Genomic DNA, 24,153 nt, shown 5'->3' with positions numbered 1-24,153 from the left:
TAAAAAAATTTATGTGAAGGAAGCTATGAGTTTTTTGGAAAACTCAAATTTCTGAGTTCTTCCTTGTGTTATGGGAAGTGAAATTTTTTGTAAAAAAATAAAATAAAATAAAGTGACTCTTATTTTTTTTCCAAAAAAATATATATATTAATGTGGTGGGTGGGGAGCACGAGGCTCAACCCACACACCACAATGGGGGTAATTTAATTGAATGTATGGGGAGCAATGCTTGTCCCCCATACATGGGAACATACAACCCACGTGGTGGGCCAGCCCATGTGGGCTTAAAACATTATTTAAGCTAAAGTTCTTTTTTTATTTTTTTATTTTTAAAAGTGGTTGTTAATTAATATTTAATGTAATCAAGGTTTTTGTATTATTTTATATATATATTTATTTATTTATTTTAGTGATATAAATAATTTTTAAATTATTTTAGAGGTAGGAAATGATTTTGTTTTAATTGAGAATTCATTAAGATTTTCTTTTCATATGAAAAAGAGATTTAAATTGGGAAGAGAATAATATTTCAATGACTTATTTATATAATGTTATTTTATTTATTTTTAATCAGAGGATTAAATATTATGTTAATTTGGGAATTTGAAAGTAAGAAATAAAAATAAATTTAATTTGGAATTAAATAATTTATTTTCATTTCAGTGAAATATATATATATATCTAATTGTAATTTTTAATTTGTAAACTGTAATTTCCAATTTCGATTTTTTTTTTAATTGGAATATGAGATTAGATTATTGTGTTCGACCATGGATGAAAATGATGTTTTATTTTTTTAAATGAATATCATATTTTTATGCGAGTAATGAATAATTGATTTTATATCATTGTGTATACTGCATACATTATAACTATTATCATGTGATTTTGGTTTGAAAACTCACAATGAAATATTTAAATTATTGTATGATGTAATCGAACTTTAGTGAGTTAGTAAACCATGAACGACCTATACCTAGACAAGGTAAACAAACTGCAATCAACTTAGATCCTTTAGAAAACTAGATCGATTGTTGTGTGTAAACAATAGGAAAGAAGATTGTCTTTTCCAATCTATGCCTATGGATGTTTAATTTTATGTATTCGCATTTGCTTAAGAAATGACAAGTCTTTGATTTTGTTTGTTGGACCCTGTCATAAGATTGAATTGGGTACCTGTTTCTATCCTCGATCCTGAGTTTGACTATTTTCTTGTGATGGTGTTGTAACTGGTCATGTCCTTTATGCGGGTGTCAAATGTTGATTCATGGTTGGCCATAGCTGGTCCGGTCTCTAGTTAGAGTACCGTCAGTCAGTGCACCTAGTATGAAGTCTTGTTTGACCAAGCGGGTATTCCTACCGTGTTGAACCTTGTTTGCTTGACCTTGTGTATTCCTTGGTTTAGGAGTTTGTTTGAGTATAGCCTAGTGTCATTTGGGAAAGTGTCTTTCGATTGGGGGCCGCACCTAAAGTGGCTACTGGGTAACCCATCGAAAGTGTGTCTAAATAAGTGATAACCTAATAGAATATTAGAGAGTTAGTTAATGAATCACTAAGTAAGATAATTGTGCCTCACACATGGGATGAGTGCTAACACAGACTCGACATGCAGTGAGAAGGCCTAAAATGGCAAACCATCATCCTTGTCTTCATGAAAGGATGTGTGGGTTCACATGAGACTTGGATGGGCCGAAGGTTCGGAATAGGTTGCTAGGGTAACCCAATGGATGGGGCCGAAACCTATGAAGACCTGCCATGATAACCATACTAGGTTATGTTTGCTATTGTGTTGTTGTGTTGTCTTGATAGGAGCATTGTTGTGGAGTCGTCATGTTGCTTATGCCCTTGTGAGTATCTGATATCATGTTAGACCTTGGGTTGCTTATGATGGGTTGCAAAGACTTAGTTTCGCAGATGCTCCAGTGGATCTTTGTATTTGCTTCTATTATGTTCAGTTGGATCCTTCCCTATTTAGGGATCATTTATGTATTTATTTGACCGATGTGGTCATATGTATTATTGGTTATGTTCATCTTGATGGCAGGATTGTAAATGATGTGACCTTATGTATTCTTCTTTATTATTTATTTATCAGAGGGGTCTTGCAGTTGAGTAGACCCGAAGATGTAGCACACAAGGGGTGAACTCCGATATCAATTTGGTGTTATGTGATGCTTATGTTCTTATGTTTCCTTTTTAGTTTTAGCATGTATGGATGGCATTTTGTTAGAATGTATAAAGTGGATTAGATGAAATTAATCTTAAATGCATGTGCCTAGTCATCTTATTAAATGCAGTGATTTGGATCATGTGGGATTGTAGATTTGAATAATGGAATGGATTCAGTTATTGATAATGCAATTAAAGTATGCTTGGAAGGTATTCATTAGTTTATGATGAATTTAAGTACGCTTTGAAATTATATGCATGTCTTAAGTTTTAATGAAAGTTTGAATGTAATGGTTGGTTAAATTTTATTGGATGAACTTGATCAGGTTACCTATACTTTTAACCTCAATGGATGAACCTTATCATGTTATCTATATGTTTATCTTCTAAAAGAAATGATCCTTTGTTTAAGTATTATCTTGTCATTAAATCATTCAACTTAATTGAATTAATTAGTGTGAGTTGAGTTAAATGTGGAATTAAGTGATCACGTTGGGAAACGCTTTAGGTGTTAGTTGAAGTCTTCTACTGTGTAATCTAAATTTTGATATCTCATTGTATCATTGTGTTGTGTTTAATTTTTAAAAAAAAAATTATTTTCACTCTATTCTTGTGTTTTAGCTTATCCCTTGAGGGTTTCCTAGCAGGGCATTACACTTGCCCTAATATTCTATGGTGGTGGGTGGTAGAAGTTCCCTGGGGTCTTTCTCAAATGAACTAATTAATTAACAGTTTGAATGACTAACTATTGAAAGCATGTTGATTAATGGAGGGAACCATAGCTTATGAATGCTTGATTCTAGCCCTTATTTATGTGTCATAAAGATGGGTTATCAAACCAATTACTAAAAATGGGTACTAAAAATGAGTAATTAAAAATGGGTATTAAAAAATGGATCATAAAAATGGGTCATAAAGATGGGTCATAAAAATGTATTATAAAAATGGATACTCAGAATGGGTCATCAAAATTGGTCATAAAAAGTGAGTCATCATAATAGGTTGTAAAAATAGTCAGGAAAAATGGGTCATAAAACTTGATACTTATAGCAGATCATCAAAATGGATCATAAAAATGGGTACTAAAAATATGTACTAAAAATGAATCATAAACAAGACTTATAAAAATTGGTCATATAAATGGATACTAAAAAAGGGTCATCAAAATGGATACTAAAAATAGGTCATCAAAATGGATATTAAAAATGGGTCTTAAAAATGGTTACAACAAATGGGTTTTTTAAATGGATACAAAAAATGGGTACAAAAAATGAATCATTAAAATGGATCATAAAAGTGGATACTAAAAAATTGATTATAAAAATGGGTATTAAAAATTAATTATAAATATGGATACTAAAAATACATCATCAAAATGAGCCATAAAAAACTGTACTAAAACCATATCAAGGGTTATAAAAAATGGGTACTAAAATCAATCATAAAAATAGGTACTAAAAAATGAGTCATAAAAATGGGTACTAAAAAATGGCTGATAAAAATGGGTCATAAAAATAGGGGTACTCATAATGGGTCATCAAAATAGGTCATAAAAAATTGGTCATCAAAATAAATCATAAAATGGGTAATCAAAATGGTTTATAAAAAATTGGTACTAAAAATGGGTACTAAAAATCAATACTAAAAATGGGTCATCAAAATGAATCATAAAAATGGGTTATAAAAATGTGTAATAAAAATACTTATTAGAATTGAGTTATCAAAATGAATATTATAAATAGGTCAGCAAAATAAAATCTAAAAATAAGTCATCCAAATAGATACTAAAAATGGGTCATCAAAAAATGGGTTAAATGGGTCATCAAAATGGGTCACAAAAAATTAGATATAAAAATGGGTACTAAAAATGAGTCATAAAAATAAGTACTAAAAAATGGGTCATAAAATAGGTCATAAAACGGGGCACTAAAAAATGGGTCATTAAAAATGGATACTAAAAATGGGTCATAAAAATCGATTCTAAAAGTGAGTACTTCAAATGGGTCATCAAAATAGATCATCAAAATGGGTACTAAAAATAGGTACTAAAAATCGATACTAAAAATAAATATAAAAAATGGATCATAAAAATGGGTACGAAAACCTATTCAACCCAATGACATGTTCTATTAAAACATTCAACCAAATCCATACAAATAAATTAGATGCATAATTAAAACCTTCATATAAAAGCTATACAATATTCATGCAGAAGAGTAAGTATCATGCAACCATTGATGAATAGAGAATTGCATTAAGAACACATCATAGGAATTAGATACAAGCCTAAGAAAACATACTAAGCACACTATAAAAAGTTTGATGCACACTATTCATGATTGAAGCTTCACTCAAAAGACATAAAAATCAAAGGATACTAAACCATTAACATAATGCACACCACCATATATGCCATGTTTAGTTAGAACCATCACACAATAGAGTTCATGTTAGCCAACCATTGTGAATGGACAAGTATACTTGGCACGACAATACTTTGATCCACATTGACCATAAAATTGGGTACTAAAAATCGATACTAAAAATAAATACTAAAAATGGATCATAAAAATGGGTACGAAAACCTATTCAACCCAATGACATGTTCTATTAAAACATTCAACCAAATCCATACAAATAAATTAGATGCATCATTAAAACTTTCATATATTTAAGCTATACAATATTCATGCAGAAGAGTAAGTATCATGCAACCATGATGAATAGAGAATTGCATTAAGAACCCATGATAGGAATTAGATACAAACTTAAGAAAACACACTAAGCACACTATAAAAAGTTTGATGCAACCTTCAAACGAAACCCATTCAACTCAATGGCATGGCTATTAAACATTCAAATAAATCCATACAAATAATTTAGATGTAGCATTAAAACCTTAATACAAAAGCTATATAATCATCATGTAGAAGAGTAAATGTGATGCAGCCATGATGAATAACAAGTGTATTAAGAACACATGGTAGGAATTAGATACAACCTTGAAACAAAACCCATACAACTCAATGATATATACACCATCCAAACTAAAAATGAAACCCATACAATTTAGAACACTAGAACATAAATGTCATCAATCACGATTCATGATTAAGAACACTAAACATACTGTAGGAGTTTGATGCACACTATTCATGATTGAAGCTTCACTCAAAAGAATGAAAATCAAAAGATACTAAATCATTAACCTAAATCACACCACCATATATGCCATATTTAGTTAGAACCATCACACAATAGAGTTCATATTAGTCAACCATTGTGAATGGACAAGTATACTTGGTACATCAATACTTTGATGCACATTGACAATCTCAATAATGTCATTAATTTTAATACATGAATACACTATTTCACAACAAAAGACTATATAAAAATGGAATCCATTAAAACTTTGACATATAGGTGAATTAAGTACATAGTCAATATCATTAATCTTAATGCACAAGTACAATAGGCACTCAATAATCCATAAATACATAATATAAAAGAATATTTTATGCACTCAATAATCAATAAATACATATTATACATGAAGATTTTACACAATTCCCATAAGACTAAGTGAATGTTATATTTCCATTAGAGCCTTCACACAAAAGTTATATAATAATTAATGGTGTTGACAAGTCTCATTCCATTCTATACTCAACAAAAAATAGTGTTGATGCATACAAATTAATATCATTCAACAATTACAAACACATCATAAATTAAATAATTAGATAGTTTCAAAAATACAAAAAAACAATTCATAAAAATAAAACTTAAAATGTTATTATTTTGAAATCTCTTTGATCATACCTATTAAAAAATATATTTACAATTGTTTAATTAGCAATGATTAAACTACTTTTATTTGTTTTCAAAATAATTATTTGATTAACAAAATGATTTAATTAAATTAAATTTTAAAATAGAAAAACTAAAAAAAATATCATAAAAAAGAACAATAAAGACCTCTTGAAGAATGTCCATGGCCATCCTTAAGAGTTTTCAGAGAGGTATTTCTACCCCTCCTAAAAAATATATATATTTTTTTTATTAATTCAATTGTTAAGAAATGCTTACAAATAATTCAAGTCTTCATCATCAATACACAAATCTATTTACAACTAAGATATGGACATCTTTTAAATTAGCACTTCTTGGCATTTTTTTTTGTATTATTTCTTCCTATCCAAATGAACCTTGCACATTTCATAATTCACACCTAACATTAATAAACATTTTAACATCAAATTCATCAAAGGATGCATAGATAATATGTATTTTTACTATCCAAAAAAAAATGTTCGAGCTGTTATTTATATTCTTTTAACTGACTTAAGTTTATGATAAGAATAAAACATATATCTCAAATGAAATCAGGAATAAAATCAATACATGAATAACACATTTTAAATTATAAAAAAAAGTCTGATCATAAAACAATTTGTAACAAGAAATAAAATATTAATTAAAATAAATTCCAAATATAGGGGAAGACTCAAGCATAGTGTTATGGGGAAGGTTGGTTGAAAATAAAGAACAACCCACTGTGAACAAATAAGCACAAGAGAGTAGTCAAAATAATACATTGCTAGCAGGAATGCTAGAGCTTATATGAATCCTGTTGGTGTTAAGAAAAGCAATAGTATTTATGCAGAAAGAAACACAACAAAAATATTGAAGTTAATGATGGAATAGGGAATGTTAGGGGGTGAAAGAGTACAGGTGAATGTTTACAAAATTATGACATAGTACATGGAATGATAAGGGGATGATAAGGGGATGAAAGAGAAATCTATAGTCTGATATTTTTACAAAATTATGAAATAAAAAAAATCAAGCAATCTTAAAGTGTGATAATGGAGGGAATTTTGTTAAAATTATAGTTTGACACTAACAATCACAAATAATTACAGTCAAATGATTGGTGGGAACTCATCTAATACCCTGCCAGGAACCCTAAAGGAAAACAACACAACTAGGCAACTAAAGGGTGAATTTTTATTTTTTTTAAAATTAAGTCCATTAATTACAACAATAGCATGTTTAATAACACAACGGAAGTCTAACACATGATTTCCTAAGGGTTACCAATGAAGATTAATTCATAGATTACATTAACACCATGGTTAATCCAATTGTCCATTTTAATTAGTTAAATTAAATGCTTAAGATTAAACCTACACATACATCTAAATTCCACAATGAAAGAATCAAAGTACTATAATGCATTTATTTATCCATAAACCATTTATACAAGAGATCAAAGCAACTGAATTAACATACATTCCACCGATATAATTTTACAATATCCATAAATACATGGCTTCCAAAAATACCACAGAATCCAAAAGTTACAATATCAAGGTTACATAAAAGTTTGATACAATGATCACAAAGTCTCAACTGAATAATGATCACGAATATGAGCTGGTACATGAACCATGAACCAAGAAACATCAGTGAAGCCTTTCCTCACCTGAAGATACAATCCAGAACATCCGATGGGAAGTGGCACTACCACTCGACCATGTGATCTCATAATGGAACCACCCCACCATGCTAGGAGATAGTAGAAGACCCTCAAGCAAGCAAAATAAGACAAGTATGATAGAACTACATGACTCCGCAAACATCCATGTGACTCAACTCACAAACACTAGTGACTCTAAGGAGAGAGTGTCATCGCATGGCTTAAGGTGGTTACCCTGGTAGGCCTCCATAGGTCTCGGCCCCCATCCTGGGTTATCCTGGTAACCTCTCCCAAACCTCTGGCTCCATCTAAGCCTCATGCGGACCATACCAATCCTTTCGTGAAGACAAGGTGATAGGTTTACCATTCCAGGCCTTCTCACCACATCCTGAGCCTATACAAGCACTCAACCATGTGCGAGGCATATTATCTTAATTAATATTTTAACTACCCACCCCCTAATCAATTATTAGGTTATCACTTCTTAACTGACTTTCAAGGGGTTATCCTGCCATCCACTTTGGGCGCAGCCCCCGCTTGAAAGCCACTCTCTCTCATAGGACACTAATAGGAAAGGTCTCTCTATGAGAGCTCTATGGTGAAACTGACAGCCATATCTAATCCTCACAAACTATAGGTGAAGGATACATAATCACTAACCTAGGATTGACCATTTGGAAACATAACACACAATAGCTCACATAAACGAGGTTATACAACAACACCTGACCAAGGAGTATAACAACATATGAAATAATGACAACTCAACCAGAATTGTAAAGAAATTAAGCTTGACTACTAATACCATTTACACAATCTTTTCTTTAAACAACCAAAAGCATAAAATACTTGCAATTAAAGATTTTCCAGAAAATAAGAAAATACAACTATATTAACACAAGGAAATCAATGTTGTCATTTGTCCAATAAAGTCAAATAAAATCACATTAAAATTAACCTCCTAATGTATTTCCAAGCATAAATATAGAATCTTAAATTATAAGCTTTTCTGGAAATAACCAAATTCTGAATTATATATATATATATATATATATATAATCATATTACAAAAATATACATATATATTAAAACATGAATTAAAGCACAATATTAAATAATTCTTATCTGACATAATGGCCAAAAATTTAAAAAAATTATATATGAATACACACACACACACATATGTATTACATATCAAAAATTAATTAAAAAATAAATTAAATAAAACTGGGCACAAAGCCTGAATACCCCAAATTCTGGAAACACAAATTTTATTATAGGGAAAAGCAATTTATAATAACTCCCTGCTATCGCACAGTAGCAGGTACTATCGTAGGTAGCACTGCTACCTTCCATCGATAGCATGTTACCATCGGTAGTACTGCTACCCTACGGTAGCTGTACTACCATTAGTAGCAACTACCAAAACTTTTTTTATATATAATTACAATAACATAAAAACATTAAATTTCAATAACCTAAAAAATATATTAAATTTTATTTTCAATAAAATTTATTTCCAGGGAATCTAATTTATACAGATTTTCTCCAAAATAATAAAATAAAACAATTTCACCAAAACTTTTAATAACCCAATAAATTTAATTGAAATTAAATTTATTATTATAGTAACTAAATAATTACACAGAGATTACACAAATATTGACAGAACAACCATAGCCAAATATTGAAACCCAACCCAAACAAGAGGGAATATTTTCTCTGGTAAAACCCATTTTCTACCAGAACTTGCAACTTTTAAGCACAGTAAAACATCTTGGCAAGATTTTGCAAGAATAATTCTTCCAAAATGTCACAAAATTAAATCTACAAACACTCGGGATATAACTTCTTTCCATAAACTAAAATTAATTTCAGGAATGAATTTTAGCCAAGAACATGAGATAACCGAAAAGGGTTTTGGATTTGACAAATATTTTAACATGCAACATTCAGAAAAGGGGAAGAAATAAAATGTTTTCTTTTAAAAAACAACCAGAAGAGGCCACCCAACCTGTATAGCTTTCCTGGAAGATTCACGTGGAAGAACTCAGTCTTGTACCGGTTATCCAAGCCAATCCCCCTTCCAGCAATCCTTTGATAATTTCTTCTTCAACAAAATATTGCTTCAAAAATAATTTTCTTCCCAAAATCTCTGCCTCCTCATGTCCCAAAAAGAGAAAAATATATTCTTTTTAAACTAAAATTTTAGGTTGCATATATTTTTCCCAAAAACCCTAATATTTAATTTTAGTAATAAAAACAATTTTATTTTCTTTTCTAATTCCTAGCAAAGGGATAAATTAGCATGCAATAAGCAAAAATCATTTTTTCTTTTCTTTCCTCATGCAAATTAATTAATTTTCTAAACAAAGAAAATAAAGAAATTTTTTAATTCTAATTTATTCTTTTATTCATTTATTTATTCTTTTATTTAGTTATTTATTTAAAAATTCTAGGAAACGATAAATGAAATTAATCTAATTTATTTTTCACTAAAATTTAAATAAGATATAATTCGAATACAATGCAACTTGCAATCTAATTTAATAATTTCTTTTAATTAATTAAATTTAATATCTCAATGCATAAAATACATAATTAAAAAACACCAACTATGAGATAACTCCATAAATTTAATTAATTAATTAAATCCACTAAACACACAAACTGAGCAAACCCCAAGCAAAGACTCATAAAAAGGTCAAACGACAAAATACAAAGGCCAAACAAACTGACAGGACGACCAACTGATGACACTCACAAGAGTGTAACTGGTTAAAATAGGGTCAACTACTACCTCCTCCACTTCCATCGGACAAATATAAGGTACGCTTAGACCTGTGAAGCCAGGTGGAGATGATACCCCATACCTACCCGGTACTTGTACCTGCAATATCCTGCATCACTGAACCACACATGCATATATACAATATAGAAAACATGGCATGCACATCGATGAAAGAGAATCATGACGTTCCTTGTCTCATCGGAGTGAGTGAAGGAAAATCGTCCCCTTGCATCCAATACACTCACAGACACGCAACATATAATTACACATAGCATAAATAAAGTAAAGTGTCAGTACATAGCAATAATCCATAAATGCCATAAATCACAAGTATTGAAATACTGCAAATAAATTATGCATCTCATATCCAGATAAAGCATGAAATAATGTCATATAAGTCTGAATAACACATCATGGAAATGTATGCAGATAAAGTAAACAATAATAAAATATGAGTCTAACGAGTTCAAATGAGGAGGGATACTACATTCTCCCCCCCAAAACTAGACTTACTCCTAGAAGCCTAAAACAAATAAAAGTACAGCTCTCTCATCTTTGTTGCATCCTCCCAACTCACTGAGGTCTCATCATTTGGGTCCCATAGAACCCTTACCTGGTCGATAGTCCGACCCTTGAGGATCAAATCCTGATGCTAAAGAATGCACACAAGCTCCATGGAAAGCTGCCTGTCCTCGACCTGCAAAGAGTTCCAATCAAGAACATGTGTCACATCAAGATGATAAGGTCAAAGAACTGAAACATGAAAGACATCATGAATGCGGGATAGACTCGGTGGCAAGGCAAGACAGTAGGCAACAGGTCCTATCCTCTCAAGGATCTCAAAAGGGCCAACAAACGAAGGCACCAACTTAGAATCGTTTCCATAACAGATCGGACTCTTATGTGGACGCACTCTCAAGAACACACGGTCACCAATAGAAAACTGATGATCTATCCTATGAGCATCTGCATACTTCTTCTGCCTATCCTATGTAGCTACCAAATGATCATGAATCCGCTCAACTTGCTGCTCCATATCTCAAAGAATATTCGGTCCTACGAGCACCCTGTCCTCTAGCCGATCCCAACTCAAAGGAGTGCGGCAAGGATGACCATATAATTCCTGAAAGGGGGACATACCTATGGAGCTATGATATCCATTGTTATAAGCAAATTCCACTAGATAGATATAATCCTCCCAGCGCGACTGTTGGTCCATAACATACATGTGAAGCATGTCCTCCAAAACCTGATTCACTCTCTCGGTCTGACCATCTATCTCTGGGTGATAAGATGAAATAAAGTTCAACTAAGTCCCCAAAGCATGCTGAAGTGAGGTCCACAATGTTGTGGTAAACACAAGATCTCTATCAGAGATGATCCACCTCGGAATCCCATGCAATCTCACTACATCTTCCAAGAAGACTCGTGCCACCACTGTTGCCGTATAGGGAGCTCGAATAGGAAAAAAGTGAGAAACCTTTGTCAATCTATCAACTATGACCATGATGGCATCGTGACGATGCGAAGAGATCAACAATGAAATCCATGGAAATGATATCCCATTTCTAATCTGGTACCAAATTAGGCTGTAAAAGCCCTATCGGGTGGTGATGCTCTGCCTTCACCCGATGACACTCTAAACACTTCGACATAAAATCAGCAATGTCGCATTTCATACCACCCCAATGATAAATCTCTCTAAGATCTGCATGCATCTTCTTGACACCTGGATGTGTCGAATAAGCTGCACGATGGGCCTCAGTCATGATCAAAATGCAAAGACCCTCTAAAGGAGGTACATAGATCCATCCAAGGTGACAAAGAAGTCCATCTGCCTCAAGGTTATATCTAGAAAATCTACCCTCTAAAGGCCTTCCAGACTCTATCATGGCTCTAACATCCTGATACCAGGTATCCTAAGGAAGAACTCCAAGAACCCTCTCTCTCAAGTCTACTCCAAGGGACAATGTAGAAACTTCATGCCGCCTACAACTCAAAGCATCTGCCACTACGTTCTCTTTCCCCTGAATATAACAAACCTCAAAATCATACTCGCAGAAGAATTCCATCCATCTCTTCTATCGAGCATTCAAGTTCGGCTGCGTGAATATATACTGCAGACTGCGGTGATCACTATGCAGCTCAAACTGACTCCCTAACAAAAAATGTTGCCATCTAACCAAAGCATGAACTACAGCTGCCAACTCTAAATTGTGAACTGGATAGTTCAACTCATGGTTCTTGAGTTTGTGAGACTCATAAGCAACCACACGTCCATCTTGCATAAGCACTGCACCTATACCTTCCAAAGAGGCATCTGTGCATACCATAAAATCTCTAGATGGATCAGGAACTGCCAAAATTGAAGCACTGACTAGGAGTTCCTTCAAGGTTTGAAAAGCTGACTCACACTGCTCTAACCAAACAAACTTCTTCCCTTTCCTCTGAAGAGAAGTAATCAGGTGTCCTATCTGGGAAAAGCCCTCAACAAAGAGATGGTAATATCCAACCAAACCCATAAAGCTCCGAACTTCTGAAACGTTGGTCGGTGCTAGCCAATCAACAATCACTTGGATCTTTGAAGGATCCATGGATATACCTTCTCTTGAAACCACATGACCAAGATAGTTCACCTCAGACTAGAAAAAGTCACACTTTGCCAAATTGGCATAAAGTTGATTCTCCCTCAAGCACTGCAATACCTGACGTAAGTGACCCTCATGCTCTTCCATAGATCTAGAATAAATCAGAATGCCATCCAAGAATACAATGATGAAACGATCAAGGTAGGTGCAAAAAACCCCATTCATGAGCCTCATGAAGACTGAAGGCACGTTCGTCAACCCAAATGGCACCACTGTGAACTCGTAGTGACCATAACGAGTACGAAAAGTTGTCATATGAATGTCTGCATCCTGAATGCGCAACTGATGGTATCTAGATTTTAGGTCAATCTTAGAGAACACCTTGGCTCCCTTTACCTGATCAAAAAGATCATCTATATGAGGCAATGGATATCGATTCCAGATGGTTACCTTTTTCAGCTGTCGGTAATCAATGCATAATCGAAGAGAACCATCTTTCTTCTTAACGAAGATAACAAGTGCACCCCAAGGAGAAACACTAGGACAAATGAATCCCTTGGCCAACAGTTCTTCTATCTGCAACTTCAACTCACTTAACTCTTGAGTAGTCATCCGATATGGAGCTCTCAAAATAGGTTCAGCACCAAGAACCAAGTCAATGCAAAAGTCTATGTCTCACTTCGGAAGCATACCAGGAATATCCAATAGAAACACATCAGCATACTCTTGAAGAATAGGGTGACTATCAAGAGTGATTTCTCAATTCTTTGACTCATCTACATCCTCAAGAGTAACTATAAAAAGCTGACACCCTCTATGCATGCACCACTTAAGTTGCATAGAAGAGATCATACATAGGGATATTGGTCTTTGAACTCCAACAATCTCCACTTCTCTGCCAAGGTCATCTAAACACTCCACTGTCTTCTTGTGACAGTCCACATGAGCATTGTGAGATGATAGCCAATCCATCCCCAACACAACTCCATAAGAACCCAAAGGAATGACTCGAAGGTCAACAGAGGTAACTATGGTTCCTAGGTCCAACTCACAACTAGGAATAAAGGCATCTACAAAAACACAGACACCTGTAGCCAACTCTACTTGCCACCTATCCGCCTGCTTAGCAAATGTGAGTCCGCACCACTCCATAATGGATGAAGAAATGAAAGAATCTGAAGCACCGGAATCAAAAAGTATAGAGATAGGGATTCCATGCAACATACCTGCTACCTCAATAACTATACCCTGATGATATGCTTGGTGGTCATCCACCGCTACAAACACTCAATGGGATCTCCCTGCATCTCTGACTGTAGGCTTTGATGCTACTAGCCTCTAACTACCTGTATAGTGGGAACATTGAAGGCACTGCATGACTATGTGACCAAACTGTCCACAAGAAAAGCAAGCTCCCCTACCTGGTCCTCTATTACCTGTCAGCCCACTAGACTGCTGGAAACTTCCCTAGCTAGGGGCGTGAGATGCACTCTGCGAGGACTACTCTGAAGGGCCCTGTTTGCCCCTTTGTTAGTTCCTATTCTTCCTATACTAAGAGTTGCCACCCTGCTAGCCCTAGAACTGTTTCGGTTTAGATGGTTGTTGCTGCTGCTGCTATCCACCCTTGGCGGGTGCTTGAGAAGTCCTAAATGGTGCAGCTGATTAGGACTGATTTCCTAGAGCTCTGTTCCCACTGGAAGGTGCACTCCCTATCTGCACACCTGGCTGACCACCAAGTGCATGGCTAAGGTTTAGCTCAACCAATCTGGTTTTCGCCACGGCTATCTCAACTGCAGGTGGCTCAAACACACTCACTCCTCCACTGATGCTATCATTCAAACCCCTCAAGAAGTGCTAAACAAGCATAGCCTCATCATTACCAATCCCGACATACTGTTTGAGCTCATAGAACCTATGCTCATACTGGTCTACTATCATACCATACTGACGCAAGGTGTAGAAATCATATACCCAAGTCTACCTCCACTGGGGTGAGAGAAATCATGCCCTGAATCTCTCCAAAAATAGCTCCCATGTTACGGTGTTAATGCACAAACCGATCTTCTCCTCCTGTAATCTCCACCAGATCGAAGCAAAACTATCGAGATGCATAATAGCACATCTTGCCTTTGTGTTGCTACTATATGGGAACATAGCGAAACACTGATCCAAATTGATAAGTCAGGTCTTTGCCTCGAGACCAGTACCCATACCATCAAAGAAGGGAGGGTTGGACCTCATCAAGTCCTTTATGTGACCCAAAGAAGGTGGATCTCGATCAGCTAGAATCTCCCTTCTCCTGGGTGATCTCTCTCTCTCTCTCTCCCCTCTAGAACCTACTGGTGCGACTCCTCAACCTGAGCATGAATAGGTTGATCAACCTTAGGCTTGGGGCCTAACCTGGCCAGAACCTCCTGAAACATCTGTCTCAGCTCTTCCCTTTCGAGAACCTGCTCTCCTACATGTTGAGGATCCTGATGAACTGACTGTTCTGGCTCAACACTCACATGAGTGGGTAGTAGTGAAGGACTGTGATTGTCAGAACCACAGCCCCATCCTCCACCTCTACCTCCTTTGCAACCACCCATACGATCACCTCCCCTAGCTTTCCTAGCAATAACCTAGCACCACAAAAGAGACGGTTCAGATCTACGGCAAGGATAAGTAAAGAGAAATACAAACATTAAGACCTAAGCAAAAAGGTCATACTGAATAGGCTCACTACAAGCCCAGAGTACCCAGTGTTGAAACTTGGGCTCTGATACCAAATGTAATGCCCTGCCAGGAACCCTAAAAGAAAACAACACAACCAGGCAACTAAAGGGTGAAATATTTCTTTTTAAAAGATTAAGTGCATTAATTATAACAATAGCACGTTTAATAACACAACGAAAGTCTAACACATGATTTCCTAAGGGTTACCAATGAAGATTAATTCGTAGATTAGATTAACACCATGGTTAATCCAATTGTCCATTTTAATTAGTTAAATTAAATGCTTAAGATTAAACCTACACATACATTTAAATTCCACAATGAAAGAATCAAAGTATTCCAATGCATTTATTTATCCATAAACCATTTATACAAGAGATCAAAGCAACTGAATTAACATACATTCCACCGATATAATATTACAATATCCATAAATACATGGCTTCCAAAAATACCACGAAATCCAAAAGTTACAATATCAAGGTTACATAAAAGTTTGATACAATGACCACAGGGTCTCAACTGAACAATGATCATGAATATGAGTAGGTACATGAACCACGAACCAAGAAACATCAGTGAAACCTTTCCTCGCCTGAAGATACAATCCAGAACATCTGATGGGAAGTGGCACTACCACCCAACCATGTGATCCCATAATGGAACCGCCCACCATGCAAGGAGATAGTAGAAGACCCTCAAGCAAGCGAAATAAGACAAGTACGACATAACTACATGACTCCGCAAACATCCATGTGACTCAACTCACAAACACTAGTGACTCTAAGGAGAGAGTGTCATTGTATGGCTTAAGGTGGTTACCCTGGTAGGCCTCCATAGGTCCCGACCCCCATCCTGGGTTATCTTGGTAACCTCTCTCGAACCTTCGGCTCCATCTAAGCCTCATGCGGACCATACCAATCCTTTCGTGAAGACAAGGTGATAGGTTTACCATTCTAGACCTTCTCACCACATCCTGAGCCTATACAAGCACTCAACCATGTGCGAGGCACATTATCTTAATTAATATTTTAACTACCCACCCCCTAATCAATTATTAGGTTATCACTTTTTAACTGACTTTCGAGGGGTTATCCTGCCATCCACTTCAGGCGCGGCCCCGCTTGAAAGCCACTCTCTCTCATAGGACACTAACAAGAAAGGTCTCTCTATGAGAACTCTATGGCAAAACTGACAGCCATATCCAATCCTCACAAACCACAGGTGAAGGATACACAATCACTAACCTAGGATTGACCATTCGGAAACATAACACACAATGACTCACATCAACGGGGTTATACAACAACACCTGACCAAGGGGTATAACAACATATGACATAACAACAACTCAACTAGAATTGCAAAGAAATCAAGCTTGACTGCTAATACCATTTACACAAAATCCTAATACAGACAATCTTTTCTTTAAACAGCCAAAAGCATAAAATACTTGCAATTAAAGATTTTCCAAAAAATAAGAAAATACAACTATATTAACACAAGGAAATCAATGTTGTCATTTGTCCAATAAAGTTAAATAAAATCACATTAAAATTAACCTCCTAGTGTATTTCCAAGCATAAATATAGAATCTTAAATTATAAGCTTTTCTGGAAATAACCAAATTCTGAATTAATTATATATATATATATAATAAAATAATATAAGTATATGAATATATATATTTATTTATCGTATATATATATATATATATATATATATATATATATATATATATCATATACTTATAATCATATTACAAACACACACACACACACATATATATATATATTAAAACATGAATTAAAGTACAATATTAAATAATTCTTATTTGACATAATGCCCAAAAATTTAAAAAACTTATATATATATTAAAAATCGAATTAAATAAAATTGGGCACAAAGCCCGAATACCCCAAATTTTGGAAACACACCAGGTGCTACCGCCGGTAGTACTGCTACTGTACGGTAGCTGTACTACCGTCGATAGCAACAATAACATAAAAACATTAAATTTCAATAACCTAAAAAAAATATTAAATTTTATTTTCAATAAAATTTATTTCCAGGGAATCTAATTTATACAGATTTTCTCCAAAATAATAAAAAAAAATAATTTCCCAAAAACTTTTAATAACCCAATAAATTTAATTGAAATTAAATTTATTACTATAGTAACTAAATAATTACACAGAGATTACACAAATATTGACAGAACAAACATAGCCAAATATTGAAACCCAACCCAAACAAGAGGGAATATTTTCTCTGGTAAAACCCATTTTCTACCAAAACTTGCAACTTTTAAGCATGGTAAAACATCTTGGCAAGATTTTGCCAAAATAATTCTTCCAAAACCTTACAAAATTAAATCTACAAACACTCAGGAAATAACTTTTTTTCATAAACTAAAATTAATTTTAGGAATGAATTTTAGCCAAGAACATGAAATAACCAGAAAGGGTTTTGGATTTGACAAATATTTTAACACACATCATTCAGAAAAGGGGAAGAAATAAAACATTTTCTTTAAAAAAACAACCAGTCCTGTACCGGTTATCCAAGCCAATCCCTCTTCAGCAATCCTTTGATAATTTCTTCTTCAACAAAATATTGCTTCAAAAATAATTTTCTCCCCAAATTCTCTGCCTCCTTGTGTTCCAAAAAGAGAAAAATATATTCTTTTTAAACTAAAATTTTAGGTTGCATAATATTTTTCCCAAAAACCCTAATATTTAATTTTAGTAATAAAAGCAATTTTATTTTCTTTTCTAATTCCTAACAAAGGGATAAATTAACATGCAATAAGCAAAAATCATTTTTTTCTTTTCTTTCCTCATGCAAATTAATTAATTTTTTAAACAAAAAAAATAAAACAATTCTTTAATTCTAATTTATTCATTTATTTATTTAAAAATTCTAGGAAACAATAAATGAAATTAATCTAATTTATTTTTCACTAAAATTTAAATAAGGTATAATTCGAATACAATGCAACTTGCAATTTAATTTAATAATTTCTTTTAATTAATTAAATTTAATATCTCAATGCATAAAATACATAATTCAAAAATACCAACTATGAGATAACTTCATAAATTTAATTAATTAATTAAATCCACTAAACACACAAACTGAGCAAGCCCCAAGCAAAGACTCATAAAAAGGTCAAACGACAAAATACGAAGGCCGAACAAACTGATAGGACGACCAACTGACGACACTCACAAGAGTGTAACTGGTTAAAATAGGGTCAACTACTATCTCCTCCACTTTCATTAGACAAATATAAGACATGCTCAGACCTGTGAAGCTAGGTGGAGACGATACCCTGTACCTACCTGGTACTTGTACCTGCAATATCCTGCATCACTGAACCACACATGCATATATACAATATAAAAAACACGGCATGCAAACCGATGAAGGACAATCGCAACGTATCCTGTCTCACCGGAGTGAGTGAAGGAAAATCGTCCCCTTGCATCCAATACACTCGCCGACACGCAACATATAATTACACATAGCATAAATAAAGTAAAGTGTCAGTACATAACAATAATCCATAAAATGCCATAAATCACAAATACTGAAATACTGCAAATAAATTATGTATGTCATATCCAGATAAAGCATCAAATAAGGTCATATAAGTCTGAATAACACATCATGGAAATGTATCCACTAAAAGTAAACAATAATAAAATATGAGTCTAATGAGTTCAAACGAGGAGGGGTACTACAACTCATATGTAACCCTTTGAAATTGCAAGGCCAACAATGAATGCCAGGACCTATGACAACACTCTTAGGTTTATCAATTCTGACTTGTTGAGTATGTTATATTGAAATTATTTTTTAATGTCTACAAAATGTTTACATTGCAAAGCATTTCGTTTTATAAATATATAGTCATGTCATTAAGCTGTTGGCATCTTGGAAACTTTAGAAACTGACACAATTTTTGTAACCTATGACAATTTGTAGTCACCATTAAAGATTAATTAATGGAAGGGAGGAGTAGAATATGATTAACATTTCAAGTGGATTTTGAGATCAAATTTTGTATTTAAGTTTATCTTTTATAACAAATCGGATAATAAGGTTATGTTTTATGAATAATTTGTGTAATTTATTTGCGTCAATATTTTAGATTACACTTAGTGATCTACCATCAAGATGAAGATGAAAACTAGATTAGATTATAGATTAGTCTCTCTAAATACTATAAGAGGGAAAGAGAGGGAAAAAGTGTAGAGAATGAGAAGAAATGATGGATTGTAGTATTTTAGGAGACTAATCCACAATCTAATTTGTTTTTCTTCCTCACTCTACTAATGGATCATTGAATGTGATCCAAAACATTGATAAAAAAATTACACAGTTTACTCCAAATACATATTTTAATCTAAAGAAACCAAATAATTTTTATTAAGTCAATAAATAGACAATCAATTGTTACTTCAAATAATACTCACCAAACTAACATCACAGCTCCTTGTAGCTGATCCAATTTGAATTGTTAAGTCATATGCCAACCACACATATTTTCCTACCTGGGCAAGGGAAAACATTTAAACCGTTCACATGTAGACATTCTTAGCTCACCAAGGAAGAATTAAAGTGAATTGAAAAATAACAAAATGAAAAACAGACCCGGAGATACAACACAATGAAATCAGTAGTAGAAAATGGGCATTAATGAAACTAAATTGAGCATTAAAAGCTGAAATCTGTTTTCTTAGTTCTATTTTGGATTTGCCAAGGTGAATTACTTTCCATATGTTTCAGATTTAGAATGAAACAGAGAGACACAATCCAATATATTCTCACTAGCTGGCAGGAATTGTAGATCTTGAACTCTGTTCCATAGAACTACCACAACCCAGTTGTTGGAAAGGAAACCAGCCTATATCTATAATAATAAAATTATTTAATTAACTTATAATTATCACCAAAAATGCATTCTTTCATATGCATAATATTATAGCCCATTACCTTGCATTGTCAAAGGTGCACTGTCAGAGGTGTCTATACAACCAGAACCATTTTCTTATATCTAGTCTTATCAATCCATCCACCTGTTTGTGCATACCATGCAAGTTCATTGTTTACACCAGCCTGAAATGTTACGCTGAAAAACATTGGGAAAAATAGCCTCAAATTCATTTAAACTCAAGAGAGAAGGACACAGCTAAGATCAAAAGCTCTGAGATTTGTATTTGTTTTGTGCGGCAAAAGAGGTGTCCATTTGACCTCAATATCCCCTGTTGTTTTCAAACTACTTCCAATTATTGAACATTTAGTCTCTTGAATCATAACAACAAACACTGAACATTTCATCACTAGTTCTCTGAAATTAGAGACATACTACCATTCCCAAGTATAAGCTCTCTCTCAAATTTTCAAATTGAAAATAGAAAATGGAATGCATAATCCCTTTCTAAGCTAAAGAGAAGGGTATAAACATATTTGAGATGTCAGCTTGTCATTGACAAGTTAACCAGCTATTGATAGGCAGAAATGGTATTCTGGGGAATGTTGATGAATATGCAACAACTAACACAGCACTTCATTGTATATTTCCATTAAGCATCACAGTAACATAAAACAAACAACTGTTTAGTATAATGAGCAGCAATTCTAATAAAAATATGGTATTTTGAAATGAATAAACATCCAACTTACTTACACATGAAGACCTAAAATCTAAACAGACACTTTCCATGCTATGCAAAACAGATACCCACATGAAGCCCTTTCTTTTCACTTTGTATTATCCCAAGATGAAATGTTAAAAGGACAATAAGAAAGCTATAGAATCAGAGCTTATGTGTCCATGAACAGGAAACAACTCTTGATTATTGGAACAATTCCAGTGTATGTCAATGTGAAAGAAATGGAGATAAATGCGGACAAATTCAACTGAAGCAGAAACAGATATTAGAATGCAGGAAATTGAAAACACCGAAATGCGGACAAATTCAGTAGATAAGAAAACAAAAATTGAAACACAGGAAATTAAAAGCAACGAAGGTGAAATGCAAATAGATTCAGTGGATAACAAAACAGAAATCGGAATGCTAAAAATTGAAGGCCATGAAGCTGAAACACTAAAAATATCAAAGAACAGGGTACGAATTCGTTAGACAATGGATTGAAGGAATTTGGACATCAATTCAACAAGAAGACTTGAAAAGAATTGTGAATTCCATGGACAATGAAACAAATAGCAATTCAAATTCTACGAGTGTACAAACCCATAACATAGAAATCTTGGCGAATTTTGAAGAGGCAGAATTAGAGAAAAAATCAGAAAAGACAAAAACAAATACCTTGCAAAGTTCTTCACAGACAGATAAAAAGTAGAGTCCCTGGCAACAAAAACCCTGAATAATTCAATAGGCACGGAGATGGAGAGCGACATTGATAAAGGACAATTTATGTTGTTTTTTGCGGTCACTTTACCGTTGAAAGGAGCGGCTTATGAAGAAACTTTTGTAGGGTTTACTAAGAATTCCATGGAGATACTTAAGAAAGAACAATTAACAGCGGTAAATCTAACTCATCACTCCTTGCAAACATCCTGCCAGTCTGTGGAACAAGTGGATCTTTATAACATGGAATGATCTATTAAAACATGAGACGAACAAATATTTGGAATGTTGCTTTCTTGACTTTCATGATAGACTTATACATGGCAACAACTGTGAGCCTTAGAACAGGGCATGAAAATCCATTAAAAGAAAATAAACCTATTTGGTTTTATAATCTTGTATTACAAATGTGGAAGCTATAGCAGGAGTACGAATCATTTGGCAAAATTCCTTAAGCAACATTCCATTTTATGGAATCCAATCATTGTTGAACATGCACAACACGACTTGATAAGCTAAAGTATTTGCAAGCCAACTGTAAATCCAAATTCATCCAATTTATGCTAATTGATAAGCTTTGGAACAGGGTATGGAAAGCTATTAGAAAATAAAAGCAATTTTTCTCTACATGTTCCAAATCAATCCTGCAAGCATATCAAAAGTGAAGTTGAACAAATACCAGGGCATTGAATGTTGTAAGACGAGTCTCATCAACGCTTGGAATTCCCGGTTACGCAGTCTCCCAACACAAATTAAAAGAAAAAAGATCACATGAATATGCAGAAAAAACTCAAATAAGAAAAAACAGGAGGCATGGCCATGCTCAAAAGAGAAAACAGAGCACAAACGGAGAAAGAAATCAAATTTAACTATAATTTGAGTGCCCTTGGGATAGGAGCGGGGGTAACGGCTATGCTTTTCTTCGGTTTTCTTTTTAAAATTATCTGTTGTCGTTCATACACATAAACAGTACAAATTATAACTGTCAAGTTCTTTTTTGTTTTTCATTTGGAAGTATTTGCAACTAAGTTTATGTTAGGAAAACTCCCCTATACATTTTTAATTGTGTTAAGAGTTGTGTATGCCAATATGTTTTTAAGTTTTATTCTTTTATATAGTGTTTTTAGATGTGAAGATGTAGTCTATTGTATTATAAATTAAAATTGATTTTTTATTTTCAATTATTGATTTTTTGTTTAGTTTTTTGAGATGTTGGAAGCTACATAAAGTGATCAATTAAAGATCTTTAGAACATAGTCTAAGAGAGGATTTTACTATTTTGTCGCTTGATCTTATTTTGTTTCTTTAAATATAGCATTATTTAGCCTTTTAGTATAAATATGGTGTAACGAAAGTGAGATGGTGTTCTCACACATTTTTTGCTTTTCTCCTAACTTGAAATGTTCAATCATAATAAAGTATTGCTAAGTTATCTCTTACAAGGCTCCGACATGAAATTTTACCACTAAGTCATTACCTAGTAGTCTTTGACTTTATACCTTGTACACATATCAGTGCCATATTGAAATTCTTTCTTATTGTTCTTTAACTTCAATTTGAATGTCTATAATTTCCTCAATGACATTCTAAACTCTCTTATGGATGACCATGTTTGATGTTAAATTGTAATCATTGAATCACAATAATAGCATAGTTGCAATGAAAAATGAGACTTGTATAAAATAGAATCTCAACATAGCATTGTAATAATTTAATCCTCATGTCTCTTATGCTGATAGTTTAAAGACCATTTGGTTTAAATTTGAGAAACATATTTATAGAAATTGAGGAACATGGTACATTTCAAAACGTATGAGTATAGTAATAAAATTTGTATCTATAATTTTATCTTGGCATTGTTCTAACTTGGTATATGGTTGCTAGCATTGTATGAACCATTTTTGAATAAGTATTTATCTTCTTTGGTCTTTGTGAAGGATTATAGATGGGTATTTGCTATGCTTAATGTTACTACAATTGTAATTATTTTGTTTTGTAAGGTAATTATTGTTAAACAAATAAAAA

This window comes from Cryptomeria japonica, unplaced genomic scaffold, assembly GCF_030272615.1.
Source record: "Cryptomeria japonica unplaced genomic scaffold, Sugi_1.0 HiC_scaffold_29, whole genome shotgun sequence".
NCBI lineage: Eukaryota > Viridiplantae > Streptophyta > Pinopsida > Cupressales > Cupressaceae > Cryptomeria > Cryptomeria japonica.
This window is presented reverse-complemented; position numbering follows the sequence as displayed.